The sequence below is a fragment of the Suncus etruscus genome, chromosome 16 (genome assembly GCF_024139225.1).
Source record: "Suncus etruscus isolate mSunEtr1 chromosome 16, mSunEtr1.pri.cur, whole genome shotgun sequence".
In the NCBI taxonomy this organism is placed as follows: Eukaryota; Metazoa; Chordata; class Mammalia; order Eulipotyphla; family Soricidae; genus Suncus; species Suncus etruscus.
This window is the reverse complement of record NC_064863.1, coordinates 75,481,150-75,508,213: the sequence shown is the minus strand read 5'-3', so window position 1 is coordinate 75,508,213 and position 27,064 is coordinate 75,481,150. Positions and strand designations below refer to the sequence as shown.

The 27,064-nt window shown below is 36.1% G+C and overlaps 1 protein-coding gene across 6 annotated transcripts in view; it reads left to right on the top strand.

Annotated features, from left to right (window-relative positions):
• The window catches only part of MAPK10 (mitogen-activated protein kinase 10), a 232,020-nt gene that overhangs the window by 53,206 nt on the left and 151,750 nt on the right, over positions 1 to 27,064 (top strand). For 3 of the 6 annotated variants that reach the window (XM_049789764.1, XM_049789767.1, XM_049789766.1), the window contains one exon: positions 1,441 to 1,504. The exons of the other annotated variants lie outside the window; for them this stretch is intronic. The gene's annotated coding sequence lies outside the window, so the exon portion shown is untranslated. Of the gene's footprint in view, positions 1 to 1,440; positions 1,505 to 27,064 lie in introns of those variants that run through there. 6 annotated transcript variants of the gene reach the window in all.

Below are 27,064 nucleotides of genomic sequence, written 5' to 3'. Positions count from 1 at the left end.
CTTCTTCTTCTTTCTTCTTTGATTTTGGGCCACACCGGTGAGGCTCAAGGGTTACATCTAGCTATGCACTCAGAAATCCCTCCTGTCTTGGGGGAACATATGGGATGCAGGGGGGATTGAACTGCGGTTCGTCCCAGGTTAGTGCATGCAAGTCAAACATCCTACTGCTTGCTCCACCGCTCTGGCCCCTGCTCTTCTTTTCAAGGTATAAATATTTTGACTGTTTGTCATTAGGGTTCCTAGAGGGCCAGATATATGTTTTTGAAATATTTGAAATGATTGTTTTAGAGTCAAGACAACAAAATAATTTCCTGGTAGAATCAGACAAGATTCTAATTTATTCTAAAGTATAGACTAGAAAACTACTTCTACGTATTGGGTAGTTGCTGATGCCTACACCCAGTTCTAATGATCCACTAGTCATTTTTCACTTGTTTTCTTTCACTATAGAAGATAGGAAGGTTTTTTTTAAAAATTATCTTTCCATTCTCCTTTCCAAAATTGGATGGTCATCTGACATGGTTCTTCTCATATAAAAGTCTGCTGAGACCTTATTTGAAAAATGTTCACCTTCTCAGTTAATAGGAACTCAGTTAATCCCTGTCTCTTGGTTCTTTAATAGCACATGAGTAGGTGCTGATTGGAGTTCCATCATTTTATGATGCTGAGACTCTGACAAAAGGTATCACAGAGACTCTGGCCTTACATAACTGAGACACGAAATCAATTTCATCAGCCACCCACCTCCAGATGTCTTCTGAAGTGATGAAAATAAACTATTTATTTTAGTCAATGTTAAGTTTCATTACATATATCTGAAAGCATATGGTATATATATATATATATATATGCACAAAATTAAACTCTTGTACTAGAACTGATAAAAGCAGGCCTTCTTGGAATTTTCTTAGGTCAATTAGAATTTTGTTCCTTGTTATTTCATTTTACTTTATCTGTTGGAATTGGGGTCATCCCCAGTGATGCTTAGGGCTTACACCTGGCTCTGTACTCAGGAATTACTCCTGACAAGATTCATGGGATATATGGGATGCCAGGGATTGAATCTGATTGACTGTATACAAAGCAAGCCTTCTTTTAGTTGTCTGATTCAGATGAGTTTCCTATTTATCCCTGGTAACTTCTCCTTTTACTTGTTGTTAGTTATGGGGACCATACCTAGAAATTGAACCCCAGGGTCTTGTATATGTTCTCTGAATATAGTAACTTACAGTGTTCTCTGTACCACTTGAGTGACATCCCCAGACCCAACTCCCACATTTTCAATACCTTTCATAGTTTTCTAAGTTTTTTTGAATTTGTTCTAAATTTAGACTTTCATTAGTATATTTGCTGGTAGATGTGTATATTCTCACTAGACTAAACTTTGTTCTCCTTTGAAACAGTTCATAAAATTGTCAATTCAGCTGTTCTTTTGTCTAGAAAAAGTCATACCTACTCTTTGGAAGCAGAGTTTGTAATCATTTTTTACATATCCCTCTGAAAGGTAAGTGACTCTCTATGAGGGGAAATTTTTTTCTGGGGGGCCCTACATTGGGATACGAAGAAATCTTATTTTCCATATTGGATGAGAAAAAAATACTCAAGAGAGTCTGATTTAAGAGTAATTCTTTCTTGTTTCCTTATTTTTATTTGTAACTGATTTAATAGCTTACTAGGCTGCATATGCTTTACAGAGACAGGTTTTCCTATCTTCAAAATATGTTACCATCCACATCCATCACACAAGCACCAAGACACCCCCTGTCACACCTCTTCCCTATTAGTTTTCACTGAATGCCCTCCACTGATTCAACTTTCTTCCTGTTAATTTTGATAACCAAGTTATAAAGTCAGAACCCAAAAGTTTCTTTTTGTGTGGCTTTGTCTTTTTCCTTACTTTGTTTCTTCAAATCCCACAAATGAGACCATCAAATATTCTGTCTTTCACTTTCTAACTTCGCTTAGCATGTTTCTCTCCAGGATCTGCCATGTTTTTCTAAAAGACAAACCTTATAAAATAGTTATTTAAGAGACTTATTTGTTTATTTTTTATTAGAGCCAGAGGTATACTGTTTTCAGTTAAATGGCAAATTGGTTTTAAAAACCTCACAGTTATTTAGTTCTCTTGATTGTAGTTAGAATAAAATTTGTTTCTAAAAAAAGATTGGCCTCAGGGAAGGATAGATTAATTCAGAATTATAATTTAAATAACAAATTCCAATAATAATAATAATTCAGAACTAATTGTAAAAGAGAAATTTAGAAAAAACAACAATAGGGCCGAAGAGATAGCATGGAGGTAAGGCATTTGCCTTGCATGCAGAAGGATGGTGGTTCGAATCCTGGCATCCCATATGGTCCCCTGAGCCTGCCAGGTGCGATTTCTGAGCATAGAGCCAGGAGTAACCCCTGAGCACTGCTGGATGTGACCCAAAAACCAAAAGCATCAACAAAATATTGAGAAATAACATTGATTTAAAAAGTACCCACAGGATTTCATATAGATTTTCCCAAACTTGGTGAGATGGTGGTTAAACATCATTTTTTGTTTTGTTTTTGTTTTGGCCACATCTGGTGGTGATCAGGGATTACTCCTGGCTATGTGCTCAGAAATTGCTCCCGACTTGGAGGACCATATGGGATGCTGGGGATCGAACCGAGGTTCTTCCTGGGTCAGCCAAATGCCAGACAAATGCCTGACTTCTGTGCTAAAAACCCAGATCTTGTAAGCTATTTTCTTACAGTTTTCGAGAACAAGGAAGGTAAAATAAATACAACTTGACCTTTTACTTAGCCCTATAACCATAACAATTGTAAGAATCAAGAAGAGTTTTAAGATACTCAGTACCAGGACTAGACAGTATGCATCCCAGGACCAACAACAACAACAAAAAGCTCTAACCTAGCTTTTGGTCTACAATCTGTTCAGCAAACAAGATCTCCAATTCCAGAGGTCTGACTGAGACAACCGCAAGTGAACGGGTCTTCCAGAAACATAACGAAAGACTCTATCCCAGGCTTCGTCCTAGGAGCAACATAATGACCAAGAACACCAACTACAGAAGATGAAGTAAAATGACACTGAAGAAGCAGAACTGCTAGAACCACAAAGAAAGCCTTCATCATAAACTCCATTCCTTGAGCTGCACAGTCACCAAGATCTCTGGATACAGAGGTCTGATTTTACCATCCATGACGAAGCAGAAGTCTTCCATACACCACAAAATCACCGAGGGGAGAGTAAATGATCATGCAAGGAGTCTATAGCTAATCCCATGACAGTATACTTCAGGGATGGAGAAACCCTGTATCTCCTAGGCCAAGGGAATTCCCTCTATAATATCCCCAATAGTTACTGTGCCTATGCAGGGGGAAAAAGAAAAAAGGAAAAAAAAAGCACAAAATAATCATTTTTTTACATATATATATTTATTGGTTGATTGATTGCTTTTTGACATCCTTATTTTGGTGTAGATATTGAAGTTGATGTCTCCCTTTTATTTTATATTATTTTATCTTACCTTTTTCTTTTTGCACTCTGGCATAATTTGATTTCAGAATCGAGACTATTGTGTGGTACTTCTCTTTATTGCTGTAGGGGTCACTGGATATTTAATTTGACGTTTATTTTTGTATTGTTATGGTATTTCAATTACCTTCTTCATGTCCTCTCTCAAACTGAGGTTGATAGCCACTAAAAGGACTCTGCCCATTTTCAGCATATTTTAAATTTTAAAAATTTTTTTCTTATTCTTTACCCCATTCTATTGCTTTTCTTTCCCTCAAACAAAACCACATAACTCGATTTATCTAGCTTAGCCTCTCAAATAGAGGGAGAAACAAGGGAGGGCACCAGGACCAAACAGATGTATGATCACTGATAGTAAGCTAGACAAAGAGAAGACCACCTACTCTAGCAGCCCGGGGGTTGCTGGTGGGGGATATGGATTGCAGAAAAGGAACGGGGAAGGGGAGGTAGGACAAATTTGGTAATGGGTATTCCCCTGATTCAATGTTAATATGTACCTAAAATACTAATGTGAAATATATGTAAGCCACTGTGATCAAAATAAAAATAAAAATCAGGGCCCGGAGAGATAGCACAGCGGCGTTTGCCTTGCAAGCAGCCGATCCAGGACTAAAGGTGGTTGGTTCGAATCCCGGTGTCCCATATGGTCCTCCGTGCCTGCCAGGAGCTATTTCTGAGCAGAAAGCCAGGAGTAACCTCTGAGCAACGCCGGATGTGGCCCAAAAACAAAACAAAACAAAAAAAAAAACAAACAAAAAATAAAATAAATAAAAATCAAAGGAAAAAAAAGATACTCAGTACAAAACTATGAACTTTGAGAGATAAACTTTGGAGTCCCAGACATGACTCTTTCTTTTGCTTTTGTTATTGCTATTTGTTTTTGTTTATGAGTATACCATAAATTACAAAAATAAAAACTTTCTGCCTTTGCAACTTTCTGCCACTCTCAAAACCTTACAAAAACTTCACTGCAGTGTGAATAGCAGATATCAAACAGTCTGGAAGCAGTCAGTTTTGGTGGAATTGTGGTGAGAAAAGAGCTCTTATTCACTGTTGTTAGGAATGTTGTTTGATTCAAATTATTTTTTTAAGTGAAGAACAAACTTTTTTTTTTATTTAAGTGATATTTAGAGAGATTTGAGAGGCCAGAGAGAGAGAATGTTCAAGAGAAACATAGACTTCTCCAGAGTAGAAAATGCTCTCATTCAAATTCAATGGAAAGCAATATGGAAATTTCTCCAAAAGTAAGAACAGAACTTCAATATAACCCAGAAATAATACTTCTTGATATTTACTCCCAAACACAAAAATCATTAATTCAAAAAGTATACTCATGGTATATAAAAATGACCTGGGTGCCAAAAATCTATGGATAAGTGGATAAAGAATTGTGGTTTGTACATACAATGTAACTGTATGCAACTATAAAAAGAACAAAACCGCACACTTTGCCAATACATAGATGGAAGTAGAAAGCATCATGTTGAGAGTAGTGAGTCATAAGGAGTTGAATAGATACAGAATGATGTCTCTGAAGTTTGGGATAGAAAAACACACAGTACGGGATTAACAAGTGGAAAAGGCAAAAGAACTGGAGTGTTGGTTCACAGTAGTGAGCTTACAAGTGTCTGGATATGTGTGTATTAGAGGGGCCTCTGGAACCTCAGTAGAAGGAAGTGGGTACCTTGGTGGTGAGTGTAGTATTAAACAATGCATGTTAAATTATCATTAACAGTATTATAAATCATGGTACTTCAATAGAGATAAAAAATAAAACAAGAAAACTATGAAAAAGATTTTATGCTTATGTGTTGGTTATTGTGCTCCTTACCACATTTTAGGGGAATGCAAATTTGAAGGATAAGAATAAATTAAATCAATTAAATTATCTCATAGTAGTAAGATTGGCATGTATCAGAAATATTGTAAATAGCTATGTTGGGAGAAATACACTAAAAGTGAAACCCCCCTTTTCTGTGTTGTAATGTTATTTTGTTCAGCCTCTATATTTTAAAGATATTTTCGAAAATTTAGAATAGAGCTTCCATAAAAACCAGCAATTCCAAATCTATAAGCACAAAAGCATGAAATTGAAAAAATGTACATATTGGTATTCACTGCAGCACATAGAACAATAACCAAGATCTGGAAGCAATCTAAATGTCCAATAATGCATGAATGACTAAAGCAGCTTTGGAACATCTACACAATGGATACTATGCAGCTTTAGGAAAAGATGAAATTCTTGCATTTGGGTACAACTCAAATGAAACTAGAGGGTATCATATTAAGTAAAGTAAGTCAGAAGAACAAATACTGATGATTTCACTCTATTAGAATCAGGAATAATTCCTAAGCACTGTTAAATGGAGTTCAATTTGGCAAAGTTAATTACTTAAAACAATAAAATAGTGAGAGATGGCACTTTAATATTGCTTACCCTAAGTTCTCAATTGCTAAGATAAAGGTTTGAATTATTTAAAAAATATTTAAAAAAATAATAGCTCCTGGCAGGCACGGGGGACCATATGGGACACCGGGATTTGAACCAACCACGATTGGTCTTGGATCGGCTGCTTGCAAACGTCGCTGTGCTATCTCTCCGAGCTCTTGAGCTAATTTCTTTTTCCTTTTTTTTTTTTTTTTTTTTTTTTTTTTGGTTTTTGGGCCACACCCGGTGATGCTCAGGGGTTACTCCTGGCTATCTGCTCAGAAATAGCTCCTGGCAGGCACGGGGGACCATATGGGACACCGGGATTCGAACCAACCACCTTTGGTTCCGGATCGGCTGCTTGCAAGGCAAACGCTGCTGTGCTATCTCTCTTTATAGTTTTAATATAGTTACTACACATCTTCAACACCAAAGTGCCCAATACATTTCACCATAGTCCTCATGTTACTTCTAGTCCATGTTTCATTCCCTCCTCACTTCAACCACTGCTTAGCAACCTCAGTTTTATAGTACAAGGTCAAGTGTTTGCTGTTTAATTATGTCTGTCGCCTTGTTTTATTTCTTTATATACAACACCTTTCACGAGTGCACATTTCCCACCACCAATGTCCCCCATTTCTCTTCTGCATTCTCCTCTGCCTGCTTCTGGAGCAGAAATTTCTCTTTCTATTTTTTCCTCTCAATTATTCTCTCTCTCTCTCTCTCTCTCTCTCTCTCTCTCTCTCTCTCTCTCTCTCTCTCTCTCACCCCCTTTTTTCTTTTAGATACTGTGGTTTGTTACTGAAGGGGTATCATGCATATCACTATTTCCTTTCAGCCCCTAGTCTTTGTCTAGAGTGATCATTTTCAACTATTGTCTTTGTGGTCCCTTCTTTACACGAACTGCACTCTCCTGCTCTTTGTGGCAAGCTTTCTATCATAGACTGGTTCTCCTGGCCCTCGTTTCTATTGTCTCTGGATTTTATTGCCATACTGTCTATTTTTATATATCATACAAATGGCAACTACATTCTTTATAAGCAAGTATCCATATTTATTACATAAATTATAACATTTTCTTTGTATGATCTTGTGATTTATTTTAATATTTATTTGCTGAATTGAAGCACTAATGGATTATAGAATTATATAGGTTTATTCTAATCTGATATATGTCTCATCAGTCCCAAACTGGCACTCTTTCACTAGTCACACTGGTCTATGCACTGCTTTGATCTAATATTTATCTCTATGTAATAATGAACTTCAAATTAACTTTTATTTTATTTATGTATTTACTTATTTATTTTTGGTTTTGGGGTGACACCCAGCAGCGCTCAAGGGTTACTCCTGGCTCTGCACTCAGAAATAGCTCCTGGCAGGCTCGGGGGACCATATGGGATGTCAGGGATAGAATCCTGGTCTGTCCCAGGTTGGCCACATGCAAGACAAACACCCTATCAATGTGCTATCGCTCTGGCTTCATGAACTTCACATTTAAATGATACTATAATTAGAGTGAAAAAAATGTGTACTGAACTGTGTACAAATCACATATAGAAAGAGTACCTGCATATTTTATTTTGAGAGTATATTTTGCTAATCTTGCAGTTTATGAACCAGTTTTGATAAAATACCTAAAAGTAATTCAGACCGATTTGTTCTTAGAATTTAATTATATTATTTGGTGAAGAGAAGGAAGATTTCCAGCAATACTCAGGGACGGGGCCCAGGAGCCAATTCCAATGATACTTGGCTAAATACATAGAAATAGCTGAATGTCCAATGATAGGGGATTACAAATTTACAAATTTTTACATAATAGTTTTAAAAAAGGAAAGTTCTCAGGTTCAAAGGTGAGGAAGACTACCTCGTGCTGCAATTCATAATAGGAAAAGAAAGGACACTTAATAAGAAGCAAGCCCCCTGGTTATCCTTTCTAAACCTACCTCTTAAACTGGTTGTTGGCATTTTATTGCCTTACCAATTTGTCTACCAGGAATCGAGAATTGCACAGACATATTTATATGGTACATTATAGTCCCACTCTGATATCCTCTGCAGTATAACAAATTAGTTTACAATTTCTACAGGAATTTGATTTGCTTCTCAGCTGGCAGCACTCTTATTTATGCTTAAGGGCCCTATAAAGAACAATGGTGAATTTGATGATCAGAACTAGTTTTTTGATGCATGATTAAATAGAAACACAAAATAAAGTAAGTACTAATGAACACAAATGTATGTTAGTATGTTAACATATTTTGAAATTGCAAGCAATTAAGATGCAGAGCATTTACTTTTATATAGTCTCAAAGTTTAGGATTTTGCAGTTTCTGACATCTTATGTTATTTATTAAAATGATTTTGTGCATGTTTATCATTGTATATTAGTATTTTGTTAGTGGGCCACATCTGATAGTTCTTAGGACTTACACCTGGCACTGTGCATAAGTATCACTCCTAGCCTGGCTTGGGAAGACTCTCAGTGGTACCAGCTATAAAACTCTGACCAGCCATATGAGAAGCAAGTGCCATTTCTATGCACTGTTGTCTTTATTTTGCAAATTATTTAGAAGTATCTGGTTTGTTATTTTTTTTGGTTTATCATGAGTTTTACTAATTGGTAAAACTTAAATGCAACCAAATGAATTGATTTCAGTTGATGGAGAAAATAGAAAAACTTTCAGACAACAGAATAATATTTATTGCTAAAATGAAATGAGTTATCAAGCAGAATGAAAACAAGGAAGATTCTTAAATGCATAGTATTTTGGGGGGCGGACCATATATGGTGACGCTCAGGGAATTACTCGTGGCTATACGTTCAGAAATCGCTCCTGGCTTGGGGGACCATATGGGATACTGGGATGAACCGAGGTCCGTCCTGGATCAGCTGTGTGCAAGGCAAACGCCCTACCACTGCACTATTGCTCCAGCCCATTAAATGCATAGAATTAAAAAAAAGATGTCATCATAATTGCTACATTCTCTGATTGCAACCATAATGGTAAACTATGGAAACAGTAAAAATATTAATGGCTAACAGGAGTTGGTAACTTTACTAAATGTTGGTAAGTCTATTAAATGTCAAATGAATCCAACTGGCTTCTCCAGCTTGCCTGAATTTTCTCTCCTAAAGATCAACAATACCTGATGTTATTGACTTTGCCATTGGCATCCTATCATCGAAGTCTTCTTGAAGTATAAATCTTGGAGCACTCTACTTATGTTTTCCTCAGTGAACTTTATGGATTCAGGTCTAATATCAAGGTCTTTAATTCATGTTGAATTGACTTTTGTGAAAGGTGGAAAATATGGATAGATCTTTAATTTCTTACGTGTGGTTATCCAATTGTTTCAACACCATTTGTTGAAGAGACTCTATTTCATTTCAAGTTCTTGACTCCTTAGTCAAAGATTAATTAACCATATACGTGGTGTTTGTCATTGGATATTCTACTCTGACCCATTAATCTGAAAGTCTTTCTTTGTTCCAATACCAGGCTACTTTGACCACTATGATTTTGAAGTAGACCTTCAAGATAGTACTACAATTATTTTTGACTTGATCATCTGTGATGACCATTTAGATTGATGCTATGTCATAAAGATAATATTCATAGCATTATTTGCTTGCTTTTGAATCTGAGTCTCTAACATATTTCTAGTGTTAATGTGCTGAAGTGTATTACTTTTTTAAATGAATTTTATGATTTTGGATCATAAATCAATTGTATGTTGCTGTCATGTATGATGTTATAAACTGAACAAACTTTCCCTTTTTGCATGTGGCAGTCCTTTTCCCAATTCATTTTGTTGAAGATAAGAAGCCCATACACACACACACACACACACACACACACACACACACACACACACACATACTTCCGTAAAGTTGATTGGCTTGAGCGTGTTTTTGTTTTAGTATCACACATTATCTATTGTATATACAACAGTATCATATGTATTGTATGATACTACAGTGTCATACTATTATACTATTACTAGTATCACACTATTGTTTTCTAATAGTGCATGAAACCAGGGAGCACAATACCTCCATTCATTTTTTTGCTTCGGAATTGCATTTTGATATTCTTTGTCTTTTATGTTACCTTACGAATTTTGAATAGTTTACTCTATCTTCCACTTCCTTTGATCCTCTGCTACATTTTTCAATAGTGCTGTTATCTATAAATCTTTCACATCATATGTTAAGTTGACTCAGGTACCTGATGCTCTTGGGTACTATTTTGAAGTGGTATTTTCGTTATTTTATCCCTCTTCTTTGCATGTAGAAATGCAACTGATTTTTGTCTCCTGCTTTATTGTATTGGTTAATTAATCTGAAAGGCTCATTTTTATGGTGGGATCTTTAGGAATTTTTATGTATAATATTACATTATCAGCAAAAAGTGATCAATTACATTTTTATTTTCCAAATTGATATGTTTGACTTTTCTCACTTAAATGCTGTTACTTGGACTATCAGTACTATATTGAACAGCTGTGGAGAAAACGGTCATCCTGTCTTATTTGTACTATCAGATGGAAAAACATTCAATAGGTTTGTTGTATAAGGACTTTATAGTTTCCTTATATTCCTATTTAGCTGATACTTTTAGCATAAAGGGGTATTGAATCTAATCAAATGCTTTTTCATGTTAATTGATATGATGTTTCATCTTTCATTCATTGATACGGTGAATGACATTAATTTATTTTTTATGTTGAACCATCCCTGAATCTCTGGAATAAATCCATCTGGACCATATTTTGATATGTTGCTGAATTTGGATCATTAAGATTTTGTTGAGGATCTTTGTATCTATGTTTATCAGGAATATATAGCCAAATTTTGCAATATCTGTTCCATGTCTCTACAGCATAATTTCTGCCTATATTTGTAGCAGCTCATATGACCTACTTACCAATTGGGGTCTCTTCACTGATTTATCACCTTCCTTTAATTTTGTTTCATGTTATTGTCATTCACCTTAAGATAGACTAATGTCAGGGCTGGAGAGATAGAATGGAGGTAGGACATTTGCCTTGCATGCAGAAGGCTGGAGATTGGAATCCTGGCATCTCATATGGTCACCTGAGCCTGCCAGGAATGATTTCTGAGTGTAGAGCCAGGAGTAACCCCTGAGTGCTGCCGGTTGTGACCCAAAAACAAAAACAAAAACAAAAACAAAAAGATAGACTAATGTCTCTTGGGCAAATCAAACTTGTAAATAGGTAAGGATTTTCCTCTATATCACATTTAGTTGATTTCTGGATATACTTTAGTTTAAAACTTAGGTAAGTTTTAAAGTATCTTGTAGATACTTACAATTTATTTCCTCCCCTTTTATGGGCATGTTACCTTGAAAAGATTGTGCTAATCTTTTTTTATGTGTTAAAAATACCCTTTTTTAAAAACAGAGGTGCAATTTAAAGTTGTGTAATTTATGCAAGGACAGTTTATTCATTTAATTACCTATTTGATATTAAATTAATAATCCTAATGTAGATGCTTATTGCTAAATCACAAACATGTGATTTTAGTTTTTCTGTATTACAGATAAGAACTGGGAAATCATTTTTCTAAATCTTCATTATTCAACACTTCATCATGACATTTTAATATGGAAAGTACTTGTGCTCTGGACTTTTTCATCAAATAAAGTGTACAAGGTTGCATTTGTTTCAAAGTGGGCAATAAGAGATTTCTTATATATCTTTAAATTTAATTTGTTGGTTACGTGTGTGTGTGTGTGTGTGTGTGTGTGTGTGTGTGTGTGTGTGTGTGTGTGTGTGTGTGTTTGGGGCTGTATCTGGCAGTACTCAGAGGACCATATTGAGTGCCTGGGGTGGGGAACAGGCAAAGTATGCACAAGGCAAATGCCCTATTCATTGTGCTATCTCTCCAACTCCTCAATTTTTTGTTTTTAAGTATGTTTTTAAATTAATATGTTTCTATGCAATTTTAATAAATTTTCTAAAAAGACACAGTTTAACTCACATAAAATGTATAACTTTATTCTAATATTATATGGGCATTTTTATATGTAGAGACAAGTTTTAGAGATGAGAGCCCAAATTCTTAAGAGTTTTGTAAGTCATTTCTAAGTGATTTAAGTTTGAGCACATTGATTAATTGAATACACTTTCCTTTTTTAAATGTAATAATAATGCAGATTCGTCTTAATGCCCCTGTAAACATATTGCTACCATATGGTGTTTCCATATTGGATACTTTATTATCATATTGTAATCAAATTTAAGCTTATTACAAATATTTTAATGGTGCATAGTTGATGTCTTAGGGAGCTGAAAGGAAGAAATTAACCTCCACATGATTTCTGAAATGTGACTTTTTTTATTTCTATGGGATTCAATTAAGATCTTTATGGTTCATTCTATTAAAAGCTACTAATTAGTTTATTTGCCATCTTTAGTTATTTTAGAAATTCATAGTAGAAATATTAAAATCTTAAGATATATTCATTTAAATTTTTATTACAATTTTTTCTGGAAGAAAGCAAATTAGCAAATTTTTAAGTATGCATACATTTTCTTGTTAATAAAGTAGGTATAGCTGAAATATTCCTTAACTATATTCTGTCATATGGTTGGTTATGAAGTAGATTGACTAAAACTTTATATATACAAGTTTATATGTAAGGTTTAAAGGTTTATATATATTTAGCAAATATTGAATGCCTATAATGGTATATTGGATACATGCTGTGTGATGGACATTGAAAAGTTCTAGGGATACAAGCATAAATAAATGGTGTTATCTTCCTCAAGAACTTTATGAAGTGGTAACAGGCATTATTCCATATCTAGGAGATATGATATAGTGAAGTTTCACAGGCCAGGTATTTTGCCAATTTAGATCCAATATAAATTTATATCACACTAGAAGTTAAGGACCAAGTTTAAATATAAAAATAAATAGGAAAAGAACTTACATTTAAGAAATTGCATGGGGAAATGCAAAAATAAATTAATAATATAAGCAATTTCAATTTGGTAAAACTTGAGCTAATGAGAGGATGAAGGTGAGAATAGGAAGGCAGGCAGGGTGAGGAACTTGATCTTAAAAGCAATAGGCGGAGCCATTGCAATGATCTCCATTAAGAATACTACTCTGGATTTGGAGGACCAGGAGGAGACCAAGCCTAAAAAGGCCCCTACAAAGAAGGGAGAGAAGATATCCAAATGGAAAGCATAAAGTTGATGCTCGCAAGGATGCAAGGATGGAACTAAACTTGCAAAAAGTGGAAATGCCAAAACAGACCAGGCACAGAAAGCTGAAGGTTCTGGAGATGCAAAATGAAGTTTGTGTATTTTTGATAACTGTTTACTTCTGGTTACTTTACAGTTTGAAATACTATTTTTATCAAGTTTTATAAAAATGCAGACTTTTGCTTTTTTTAATCGATGTTGTTAGCACACAGAACAATTAATTGTTGGTTTGGTGCAAGGCATAGTAAGTCACCAATATAAAATCTCTAAAGCTGTACTGCTCAAGGAGAAACTATTTCCCCATCAGTTTTCCCCATTTTCCCCATTTGAGTTTTGAGGGATTCCTTGATGTTGATAATTTCTCCACCTTGGCACCCAATGTCTTGTGGTGTGGAAAAACTAAAATGGGTTTGATGTTCTGTCTCCCTCTCTGCCTTTAGCATAAATTTGACCCCTTTATGCCCAGAGATCTGTTGATCCTGGACTCCCAAAAAGTGATTATCAAGGATGTTAGTCTCACGCAGGGTTCCTCAAACTTTTTAAATAGGGGGCCAGTTCACTGTCCCTCAGACCATTGGAGGGTCTGACTATAGTAAAAACAAAACTTATGAACGAATTCTTATGCACACTGCATACATCTTATTTTGCAATGAAGAAACAAAACAGATACAAATACAATATGTGGTCCGCAGGCCATAGTTTGAGGACCACTAGTAGACTTTGATAACCACCACTGAGACAGACAGACAGACAGACAGACAGACAGACACACACACACACACATTAGTTCTCTTTTACAGATTCATCATCCTGCCGTTTTTCTTTCATTTCCTGAAATTCAGGGTTTAGTTGGGAAAAGTTGTTAAACAACATGCTAAATGTGAAATGGCAACCCTCACTCTAAATTTTCCCTGTTCTAGAGCATCAAGTGAAGGAGTCACGGGTTTTTATGGTGGCATTCTGATTTTAAGAGTCCATTGAAAATAGGAGTTTGAAAGTTATTGTATTTTAATAATTGTCTGCCTGTGTCCTGCCTGAAATACCATGATTGTTTCTGTAAAGTATCTTTTATAAATCTAGAATCAGTTTGGGAAAAAAGAATTAATATTGTCAAAATGACTGTCCTACTAAAAATACATAGTAGATTCATGTAATACCCAAACAAATTTAAACAGTCAATAATTAAGTTAGTATTAAAAAAATAATAGTACGCTGATGATTCTCTGAAGATTTATTTGTCTTGCCATAAATAACCCCTAAGATTATTTTCTAAGCATCTTTTCAAACAGACTTAAGCTTGTAATTGTTTTTACTGACAGATGGATAAATATTCTTAGAGAATTGAGGATGAAAATATATTCTTAGAGACCTGAAAATACCACCGGATATCTCCTTTGAAATAGTTCTTGTGTTCTGCAAAATAAATATTTGTGCTTTTGCCACTCTTGGGAAGAGTCATGGGAGAAAGCCCTTATTTCTGGTTCTTTTTGTCATCATAACTGACAACACAAATTTTGACACTCACAGGTAGTTATTGGACCTAAAACATTGAAGAAAACCAGCAGGGCAAGTAATACATCAACATGCTATGAAAGAAAGCCAGGTAAATTGAATTTACAGTGCCTTGGGAGTTTATATTTCTCACATGCCAAACCTATAATTATTTGAAGTTCTCCAAGTAAATGTTCAAGGACAGCCCTATCAGACCATAAGGAATTCATTCTCACTTTGGAAATGATCTCTTGTTATACTTGTAATAAATAACACAGGATTCTCAAAACATGAAATAGAAAATCAAATTCAGGACACATCTGTCATTTCTTATTTTCTGATATTCTCTTTAAAGTTCTTGAGGACAAATTGAAGTGATTGATAGCTTTCTGCTGGATTCCTTATTATTGGGTAGCTCATTAAAATAGTGTCATTCAGTATTTAATTAAAATCTTAAAAAAACATTTGATCTTTGATTCTGTTCACTGTACTAGCTTGTGTCCTATAAAGAAATTTCAATGTATGTTTTAACTCTGGAAGAATGTTTAGAACTTTAATCATGAAAAGAATTATCTTATAGGGGCCAGAGAGACTGTACAATAGGCAGGATGCTTTTCTAACATTACCCTCTACCACATATGTCTCGGGACTCTTGCCAAGAGCGATATCTGAGCTGAGTCAGGAGTAAGCCCTTAACACAGCCACTTGTAGCCTATTCAACGCCCCTCTCCACAAAGATATTTTAAGCTTTCACCAGTAAAAAGTTAGTTTTTTTTTTTTTTTTTGGTTTGGTTTACTTTTGGGAAGTGGAGAATGGGAACCCAGCAGTGCTAAGGGTTTTCTACTAAGAGTGCTTGAGAGAACATATGTGGTGCTGAGCATTAAAACTAGGTTGCTCTGTGTACAAAAAGTCCCTTACCAATGTGCTGTCTCTTCCCCAAAGCTATTTTTATTTCACTTAATAAAGTTCCTATCTACCCCAACATTATTAATGTAAAATATACTGTAGCAGCAGAAATTACATACTATTTGAGAGCCATTAACTTCAAGGTTTCTTTATGTTAAATAAACATTTGCAGCCTATAAATGTTAGACTAATGCAAAATGAATGAGTTTAATTTTCATTGCAATGGAGAATTGTATTTAAGATATTTTTCTATAAATATTGAATTTCATTTATTTGGGATAATTTTTATAATTTGCACTTGAGAATATGATGTTCTCTGACCTTATTTTATTAATGGGAGAGAACACACATTGAGTTAATACACCAATCTAGGCAGTGATTTTTGTCTGAATTTAAGGGGTAGGAGAATACATAGGCACATAATTTGAATCAATAATAATGATACCTTAAGTAGGATGATTAGTCATTGATCTTTAATTACTATATCTTCTTCATTTCATTGTTTATGTTGATAGTGGTTATTTGAAATTTAATGATACCAGGTTCCCTTGAAACCCTTTGGTATTAAAGATTTCTCTGACTTTTTGTCCCTTCCTTTTTCTGTGTTCCTTCTTTTGTATGTGCTATTGTTTTTTCCTAAAATTCTCTTACTTCCTTTTTAACCTAGTTACCTTCAACTAATATTCCAAATTTTCTTACAAATCTTAATTTTTTTTTGTTTTGGAATTGTACCTGGTTCTGTTCCAAGAGATTAATCTTGGTGGTGCTCAGGAGACCTATGGGTCTCTCGGATTGAACCTGAGTTGACCACATGCAAGGCAAGTGCCTACTCACTGTACTATCTCTTTAACTCCCTAATATTATTAACTTTCTAGGATTGATCTTATTGTAGTAGATTCACATTTTGCATTATATACTTCTTTTTCCTGAAAGCTGTCATAGTTGAAAGTTGACATTTTTCTATTTCTTTTTTTAAATGATTTTTATTGTGACCAAAGTGAATTATGAATCTTTCACAGTAATATTTAAGGTATATAGGAACAATGAATCAGGGCCATTTCCACCACCACTGCTGTCCTCCCTCCACCTCTGTTCCCAACATGCATCCCATATCTTCCTCATTTGCTCCCCGGACTGCTAGTATAACTGCTTCACTCTGTGTATAACTTGTTGTAAAGATTGCGTATCGGTTCTGTTGTCATTGACTTTGGGTTTGGTGTTTGAGTCTGATCATTTTTTATTTCTACTTTTAATGATGACAGTTTAATGAATGATTAGTGTGTGACTTTCAAAATAGGCTAAAAAGGTTTATAACATGAATCAAATAAAGTTTATACATGAAAACTTAGGAATGTTTACTTTGTTCATCATCCTTAGATGTAGTTCCTGTATATAGAATTCTAGGTATTAAAGAATGGCAAGTCAGTCAAAATTAGAGATATTTAGTGTCACAGCCATCTTGGTTTGGACACTTCAGGGAATTCTCAGTGTTCCCCAGGAAAGTGGGTGATGAGTTTGGCCAATGACAGAGCCACACTCAATTGTGGGAATGAATCTAAATACTGTTGTTTATTGATTGCTACAGTGATGTATTTAAACATGATTTTTGCATGTGAGAGAATGCCTACATTTGCTTTCTTGCAAGCTTAAAAAATATACTTTTTGTTAGCAAAAATCTTATCAGTATATATTGTTTGATCTATAAGTTTTTCACAACAAACAATTCACAAGCCTTTATTGTATTTTCTAAATTTAATATTATGTCATCTGAAACCATGAGAGCTTGACTTCCTCTATTCCTATCAGAATGCCCTTTATATCTTTTTCTTGCCTAATTGCTATGGCAAGTACTTCTAGTAATATACTGAGTAAGAGTGGTGAGAGAGGGCAAACTTGTCTTGTGTCAGATCTTAGAAGAAAAGCTCTTAGTTTTTCCCTATGAGTAGATAGTTTGTATGGGCTTGTGGCAAATGGCTTGCCTATATGGAGAAAAGTTTCTTCCATTTTCATCTTGTTGAGAGTTTTACCATGAACAGTGCTGGATCTTGTCAAATGACATTGAAACTCAAGGCATCTTTAAGGATGAAATACCACTGGCTAAGAAAGTGAAAGTAAAGATAAGCAAATGTAAACAAAACTAAAACAAAAGATAAGCAAAGATAAACAAATACATTATACTAAGAAGCTTTTGCTCTTCAAAGGAAATGGTGACTCAGATAAAAAGACTACCCACAGAAAGGGAGAAAATATACAATGACACAATACTCATTAGATAAGGGTTTAATATTTAAGATATACAAGGCCCTAATAAAACTTAACAAAGATAATATATCTAATCCCATTCAAAAACAGTGATAAAATGTGAACAGACATTTCCTAAAAGAATAGCAACCGATGGCCAAAAAACACATGATCTAATACTTCACATTACTAATCATCATGGAGATACAAATAAAACCAATGGGGGTATCATTCCCCACCAAAGAGTCTGGCACACAACACAAAGAACAACATCTAGTGCTGCTGGCCTAGATGTGGGGAGAAAGGCACTCAATTGTTAAGGACTAGAAGATAGAGTTAATTTTTTATTTATTCTTCTCATTATATTGTTAGATTTCCCCCATACCATTTAAAGGATGGATTTTTTCATCTAAGTTCATCACCTTTCAAGGATTACAAGTCAATATTTCAGTTAATTCAAGGACTCTAGTGGCCTAGCTATTCTGGGGTGCATAATTAAAGAAATAATGGTACATGTAAAATAGAAGCATATTCTTGTTTTGCTTTTTAGATATATTCTCTCAAAGTTCACTCCTTTTTTAACTACTTAACATGTATTTTGACAATCTATGTTACATAGACACTTTAAAACCTCATTTAAAAATGATAAATTATAAAATCTTGAAATTGGGGGATTTAAAAAACATGTATACAATATTCTAATTCCATTGAAATTCCTTAAAAGCATCCCTTTTAGTTTTTGTCTTTGTCTTATTCAATTTTATACATGGAAGTCCTATTATATTTTTGACATAGTATGCATCTGTAATATAAAATGTTTAATTTTCTATAGAGTATGCAAAGTGTATGTTGAATCCATGTGGAAACAATTTGAATAACTATAGAAACTGTTTATGTTAGGGAAGGCTTAGGTCTTATAAGCAATTCAACCTAAAACTAAAAATCATCTGTGGGCAAAATTACTGTTCTTTATAATCTGGTACTTGTCTTTTTGTGGTTGCTATTGTTTGTTTTGGGGCCACACTAAGCAGTACTCAGGGGTTAGTTACTCTTAGCTCTATGCTCAGGAGTCATTTCTAGGTGTGATTGTGAGACCATCTGGAATGCTAGGAATTGAACCCAGTTGGTGACATGCAAGGCAAACACCTTATTGACTGAAATATCACACCTAGTCATTATTTTTATATGAAGCATTACTTGCTAATTTATCAATTGTATTTATAGAAAAGCATGCATAGAACTTAATTATTATCAGGCAGTAAGTTCTATGTTCTACAAATAATTAATGAGAAATCACTAAGGAAAGAAAATACGATCTTTCCTCAGAATCACCCATTTAGAAAAGACAAGATGTAAATTACAGAAGATCTCACCTCAGAGTCATTGCAAGTGTACAGATATAGTGGATTTCAGCTTCTGAGTATTCTGTATGTGTAGTCAGGTGCAGATGGTGTGTAGGAAGCAGAGGTCAATAGATTTCTATGCCAGAAGAGTTGAGTTGAGGGGCCGGAGAGATAGCATGCAGGTAAGGCGTTTGCTTTTCATGCAGAAGGTCATTGGTTTGAATCCCGGCATCCCATATGTTCCCTTGAGCCCGCCAGGAGCGATTTCTGAGCTTAAAGCCAGGAGTAACCCCTGAGTGCTGACGGGTGTGACCCCCCAAAAATAAAACAAAACAAAAAGTGTTGAGTTGAATACTTTTGATAACCCGTAAGGGTAAACTCCTTTTAAAGATTCTTATGAAAATATATAATTGGGCAAAAATAGTGTTTTAATACTTCCCTTGGCAAAAAGATATTCCAGTGATAAATATGAACTGGTAGCATCTGCTGAATTTATTAGAATCAACTTAAAACATAGGCTGTTGTTTTAAAATTCTGTTAATACAATTCTTTTTTTTTTAATATAAATTTTTATTTTGATCATAGTGGCTTACATATTGTTGACAATAATATTTTAGGTACATATTTACATAAAATCAGGGGGGATTCCCATCGCCAAATTGTCATCCCTACGCCTCCGTTTCTATCCTACCTCCCTTTTCCTTTCCCCTCACCCCAGGGCGGCTAGAATATGTGGTCCCCTCTGTATCTAACCCACTACTTAGTAGTCTTGCACCTGTTTGGTCTTGATGCCTCCCTTATTTCCCCCTCTAACTGGAGTCAGGACTAGCTAGTTCAAGTTGCGTGGTTTTGTTTGAAGGAGAAAAAAGTAATAAACTGGGGTAAGAGTCTAATACCCCGAAAATGGGCGGAGTCCTTCTAAAGGCTCTCATCATCAATCTGGGAGATGGAGAAAAAGTAGGTGAAACACTCCACTAGTACCAAAAGAAGTGTCAAATATCCAGTGAGGGCTCCAGCTATATCGATAAGCACCACACAGAGCAGACAAAACAAACAAACAAACAAGTAGAAAAAAAACAAAACAAAAACAGACAAACAAAAATCACGCCATGGTCTTGAATTAAGAAACATGGCATAGCACATAACGAAAGAGAAGAAAGGAAGAGAAAAAAAAATAAGTATAATTGGGGACTACACTTTCAATAATCACACCCAAACAGAGAAATTGACCAAAATATATTGGTAAATCAAAAATAATAATAACAATAATAAATAAAGGTAATATATATATTTATATCAAAAAAATAACCAAGGTTTTGTGCTTTTTGTATTTTTGTTTTTTCCCTCCTGCACTGGCACAGTAAATATTGGGGTCATTCGAAAAAGAATTCACTTGGCCTAAGAGATATGGGATTTCTCCGTCCTTGGAGCATACTGTCATGGGATCAACTCTAGACATTGCTCAGGATCCTTTACTTTCCCGGTGGTGGTTTTTTTTTTTTTTTTCTTCTTTCTTTTTTTTTTTCCTTTGGTGTGTGGAAGACTTCTGCTCTGTGTTTAGAGGTCTCAGTATCTGTACAGATCCTGAGGTGGGACTTATGATGAAGTCAGTCTTTGTGGTTCTAGAGGTTCTGTTACCTCAGTGTCATTTTAATCCATCTTCTGTGGTTGATGATCTTGGTCTTTGCACTGAGCCTAGGGTGGCACCTAGGATAGCGTCTTTCTTTGTGCTCCCAAAAGCCCCATTCCGTTACAATTGTCTCTGCCGGATCTTTGGGGCTGGGGATCATGATTCTTGTGCAGGTCATAGTTCAAACCCTAAACTAGGTCCCAAGATGTATACAGTCTGGTCGTGGATCAAGCAGCCAGTCATCTGTAAATCCCGATCTTGGGTTTTTGTCCTACCAAAGGGAGCCAAGACTTCTGGTTTTGTCTTGTCGTTAGTTGGTAAGGTAGGCTAATCTGCTCTAAGGTCAAGATGATCGCATTTTCCCCGTTGTCAGGATATCATGTTAGAGCTGGGCCTTGTTGTTGGTCTCGTCGTATTAAGGCCGTCCTGGATGGAGTTTGTTTCCTGCAGCTGTTGTGAAGAGCTGTGCCGTTTCTATGTCGGGGATCCAGGGTTCAAGGCTGGATGAATGGTATCTAATCACCTGAGGTCTAATTTGATTCCACATGACATATTTTCAAGGCAGGAGATATCCCTATATTTTAAATAACTATGAGTTCCTATCTCTAGTAGATAAGAGCTCTCTTTTATTTTATTTTCTTTTCTTTTTTTTGGTTTTTGGGCCACACCCAGTGACGCTCAGGGGTTACTCCTGGCTATGCGCTCAGAAGTCGCTCCTGGCTTGGGGGACCATATGGGACGCCGGGGGATCGAACTGCGGTCTGTCCTAGGCTAGCGCAGGCAAGGCAGGCACCTTATCTCTAGTGCCACCGCCCGGCCCCACTCTCTCTTTTATTTTTTTAAATGTAAAATTTCCCCTTTACTTAGTGTGCCTTTGTAGGGGGAAGTGGTGCTACATTATAACGTCTGTGTATTCGTGGGTGGACTGATGGGATAACAGTCACAGGTCACATACCAAAAAACGAAGGAAAAAAAAAGGGGGGGGGATTGAAACTGTATGTGCTCACAAATATATATGAAGGACAAACATTTAAAAAAGATAAATAAATAAATTAAAAAAAAAAGAAATAAAATGAGTTAGCGAAATTTTTATGGGACCAAAGTGGTGCAAAAGACTACCTTACATTTGGGGGAGGGCAGGTAAAGAGGTGGTGTATTACGGGTCTTATGCCTATGTTGGAAGTACAGTTTTTCCCATTGTCTTTTGGGTTTTTCTTGTGGTGTGTGGGTTCCCAGGCATCTTCCTAACCCACCCCCTGACCTTCAGATTGGTAAATATTTGTGGCAGGGAGGTCTTGGAAGAGTTCTTGCATTGGGGATACTTTTGGATCTAGGCCCGGTTTCAAGGAGCAGTTCGCGTTAGGGGGAGTTGGTCGGGAGGGCCTCGCAGCATGAGTCCATAGGGGAGTTGGCTGTCTTTTCTTTCAGGAGTCGAGGTGTGGGTTTATCTGGGTGTCCTCTCGCCTGGGTGCTGGGTACTGGTTCGTTGGGTAGGAGGTCGATCTTGATGCCTAATAGAATAAGGACTGGGGGTGAAGAGTTTTAATATGGTGGGAGATCTGGATGGGATTGAGGGGTGCGGGGATAGTTGGATTTCCGGAGGGGGGATAGGGGAAGGTGTATGGGAAGGGTTTGAAGGGAGAGAAAAGAGAAAATACCTTAGAGAGAAAAGGGGGGGAGAAAGGGAGAAAAGTAATGAGCAGAATAGAAGAAGAAAAAGAAAAAAAAAAGTAGTGAGAAGAGGGGAGAGAATAGCAAGGGAATGCTGGTTTGATTGAATGTGTTCGAAGAATAGAGCCTGTAGTTTAAGTCTGTACGTCTCAGGTACTGCTTCAGTGGTCTGACTGATCACGTGCTTCAATTCCTAAATGAAGGTATTACCTAGAGATAAAGTGTATGTTCAAGAGTTTTCTTGTGGCCATCTCGTAGTGCAAGCAAGGTATGGTATCCCGTGTGGTATCCCGAGTTGCCACCTTAGTTTGTCCGCCCTTTGTATCCAAGGGCACCTGTGGGCAGAAAAGCTGAGAGGTTATTTAAAGTATAGTAAGATAAAGGCATTAAAAGGTAGTGTTATGGTATGTTGCCATTGTAGTCCGTGATTTCCCTTGGTGTTCTATACTTGTGTTCCTGTATATGAACTCTAAGGGATTATTGTGGACCTTTGTTGTAGAAGTCTGATTACATACCTGTTCTCTCTATGCTGCCATTTCTGTTGTTGCTGTTTTCTTTGTGGTATAATGTGTAGCAAAGAGTTTGCGTTGTTCCTTTTTCATGTATTTTGGACACTGCTCCCACGTCTATGCTGACTATTACAGTGTTCGGAGTTTCTACCCTGTTATTTGATAGGATTTGGTTGTGTATAAACTATATGTTCTAGGTGTTTCAGAATAGTGCTACCATTCTGTGTTTATCTTTTGTCTTCTGACTTACTTCGTTTAACATAACATGATCTAGGTCCATCCATGTTGCTGCAAAGTCTGTGATTGTATCGTTTCTGACTGCCATGTAGTATTCCATTGTGTATATGTACCACATCTTAATGATCCATTCATCTGTTGTTGGACATCGAGGTTGGTTCCAAGATTTGGCTATTATACTGAGTGCTGCAATAAATAGTGGGGTGCATATATATTTTGGAATGAATGTCCTTCCATCTTGTGGGTATATGCCTAGTAGAGCAATTGCTGGGTCAAATGGCAGTTCAATTCTGAGTTCTTTGAGCACTCTCCAGAGTTTTCTCCATAGATGTTGGACTAGGGGGCATTCCCACCAGCAGTGGATGAGAGTTCCTTTCATACCGCATCCTCGCCAACAAAGGTTGTTTCCATTATTTTTGATGTGAGCCAACCTCACTGGTGTAAGGTGGTATCTCATTGTTGTCTTGATTTGGATCTCCCTGATGATGAGTGAAGGTGAGCATGTTTTCATGTGTTTGTTGGCCATCCTTCTGTCTTCCTCAGAGAAGTGTCTATTCATTTCATCTCCCCATTTTTCTATGGCTTTATTTGGTTTTGAGGGGGCTCAGCTTTCTGAGTGCTTTGTATGTTCTAGATATCAGCCCTTTATCTGATATGTCAAGTGAAAAGATATTTTCCCATTCTGTTAGCTGTCTTCTTGCATTAAGTAGGGTTTCTTTTGCCATGCAGAAGCTTTTTAGTTTGATGTAGTCCCATTCGTTTATATTTGATGCTAACGATCTTGCCATTGGTGCTCCGTTCTCAAAGACCTTTTGATATATAGGTCTTCGAGTGTTCTGCCTATTTTATTCTCGATAAACTTTATAGATTCAGGTCTGATTTCAAGGTCTTTGATCCATTTTGAGTTGACTTTTGTATAAGGAGTGAGGTATGGGTCAATTTTCACTTTCGTACATGTGGTTTTCCAGTTGTACCAACACCATTTGTTGAATAGGCTTTCTTTGTTCCATTTCAGGTTCTTGCCTCTTTTATCAAATATTAGTTGGCTGTATATCTGGGGGTTTATGTCTGGGAATTCTGTTCTGATCCACTGGTCTGAGTTCCTGTCTCTGTTCCAGTACCATGCTGTTTTAATTACTATGGCTTTATAGTATAGTTTCAAGTTAGGTAAGGAGATGCCTCCCAGCTTCTTGTTTTTCAGTATGTGTTTGGCTATCCTGGGTTTTTTGTGGTTCCAGATGAATTTTGTGATTGATTGTTCTATTTCTTTAAAGAATTGTGTCTGAATTTGGATAGGGATTGCATTAAATCTATATAGAAGTTTGGGTAAGATAGTCATTTTGACTATGTTAATTCTACCTATCCATGAGCATGGGATGTTCTTCCATTTCTTTAGATCGTCTTCAATTTCTTTCTGAAGTGTTTTGAAGTTTCCCTGGTATAGGTCTTTCACTTCTCTTGTAAGGCTTATTCCTAGATACTTGATATTTTTTGATACTATCTTAAATGGGATTGTATTTTTAATCTCTCTCTCCTCAACTTAATTGTTTGTATATAGAAACGCTACTGTCTTTTGTGTATTGACTTTGTATCCAGCCACTTTGCTGTATTGGTTGATTGTTTCTAGGAGTTTTACTGTGGACTCTTTAGGGTTTTTGATGTATATCATCATATCGTCGGCAAATAGAGCTAGCTTGTGTTCATCTTTCCCTACTTGAATTCCTTTGATTCCCTTCTCTTGTCGGATTGCTATTGCTAGGACTTCTAAGGTTATATTGAATAAGAGTGGAGAGAGTGGACAGCCTTGCCTAGTTCCTGACCTTAGTGGGAATGCTTCTAGTTTCTCGCCATTAAGTATAATGTTGGCTGTAGGCTTTTCATAAATAGCTGTAACTATCTTGAGGAAGGTTCCTTCTAACCCTATTTTTCTGAGTGTCTTTAACATGAAAGGATGTTGGATTTTGTCAAACGCCTTCTCGGCATTGATTGATATGATCATGTGGTTTTTGTCTTTCATGTTGTTGATGTGATGTATCATGTTTATTGATTTGCGTATGTTGAACCAACCTTGCATTCCTGGTATGAAACCCACTTGGTCGTGATGTATGATCTTTTTGATGAAGTGTTGGATTCGGTTTGCTAAGATTTTGTTGAGTATCTTTGCATCTATGTTCATTAGTGAGATTGGTCTGTAGTTTTCTTTTTTGGTGGTGTCTTTGCCTTCTTTGGGAATGAGTGTGATATTAGCCTCATAAAAGGAGTTGGGGAGGATTCCTGTTTTTTCTATGGTTTGGAAAAGCCTTTGGAACAGTGGTAATAGGTCTTCTTTAAATGGTTGATAGAATTCACCTGTAAATCCATCTGGGCCTGGGCATTTGTTCTTAGGGAGTTTTTTAATTACCTCTTCAATTTCCTCTGAAGTGATTGGTCTGTTTAGACTTTCTAGATCTTCCTTTTCCAGTCTTGGAGGAGGGTGTTTGTCCAAGAATCTGTCGATTTCTACTGGGTTCTCTAGCCTACTTGAGTATAGTTGTTCATAATATGATCTCATGATATGTTGTATTTCTTGGGGTTCTGTTGTAATCTCTCCCCTTTCATTTGTGATCCTAGTGATTTGGGTGTTTTCCCTCTTTTTTTGGTGAGTCTTGCCAATGGTTTGTCTATCTTGTTTATTTAATACAATTCTTAAAATAGAATATATAGGAAATATGTAAGACATGAGTTAAGTTCAGATTCAATATACGTGTTATTTTAGGAGCAATTAGAAAAGAATCAGATACTGAGAGGTCACTTTTTTTTAAATGTATAAAGGCACTGTTACTTACAAAGTGATTCATAGTTGAACTCAAACATACAATGTTCCAGTAAAAATGCCAACACCAAAAGGTAATTTCTAATATATTTTAAGTGTCCTTTATGAATGTTTTGAGAACTTTAATATCTTTACTGCATAGTATATGGGACATTTGCATTTGAGATATCCTTATTGCTTCATTGATGAGAAATATATATTTGAAGACCATTTATAAAAAAAAATACAAGTTGAGGCACTCTGATATACCAAAACTGTTAGTAGTAGTGTTTGAGGCATGCAGGATTTTTTACCACATCCACCACCAGAATGTCAGTATCCCTTCAACTCCTTTTCTAGATCCCCTCTCATTTTGGAGCAAACTCCATTGATTCAATCCATATACACCAAATCTTGGGGTCTGTTGTTATTAACATTTTTATTCACTAGCTATTGTTTCTTAATATTCTATAAACATAAATATTTTATTTATTTATTTATTTATTTATTTATTTTTGGTTTTGGGGCCACACCCGGCAGTGCTCAGGGGTCACTCCTGGCTGTCTGCTCAGAAATAGTTCCTGGTAGGCTCGGGGGACCATATGGGACACCGGGATTCGAACCAACCACCTTTGGTCCTGGATCGGCTTCTTGCAAGGGAAACACTGCTGTGCTATCTCTCCAGGCCCAAATATTTTATTTTTACTTTGATAGTCATTTTAGTTTAGGGTTTTTTTTTTTTTTTTTTTTTGGTATTTGGTCATTTTAGTTTTTTAAATTGCCCACTTGTATTAGATTATTTATAGATTTTTCTGGCTTGACAAAACATGTCAGATTCTTTTTGATTGTTTGATTTTTGTTTTCTTTGGGCCACACGCATTTGATGCTCAGGGGTTACTCCTGGCTAAGCACTGAAATCGCCCTGGTTTGGGGGGACCATATGGGACTCCGGGGGATCGAACTTGGCTAGCACTTGCAAGGCAGACACCTTACCTCTAGCGCCACCTCACCGGCCCCAACATGACAGATTCCTATATCCCTT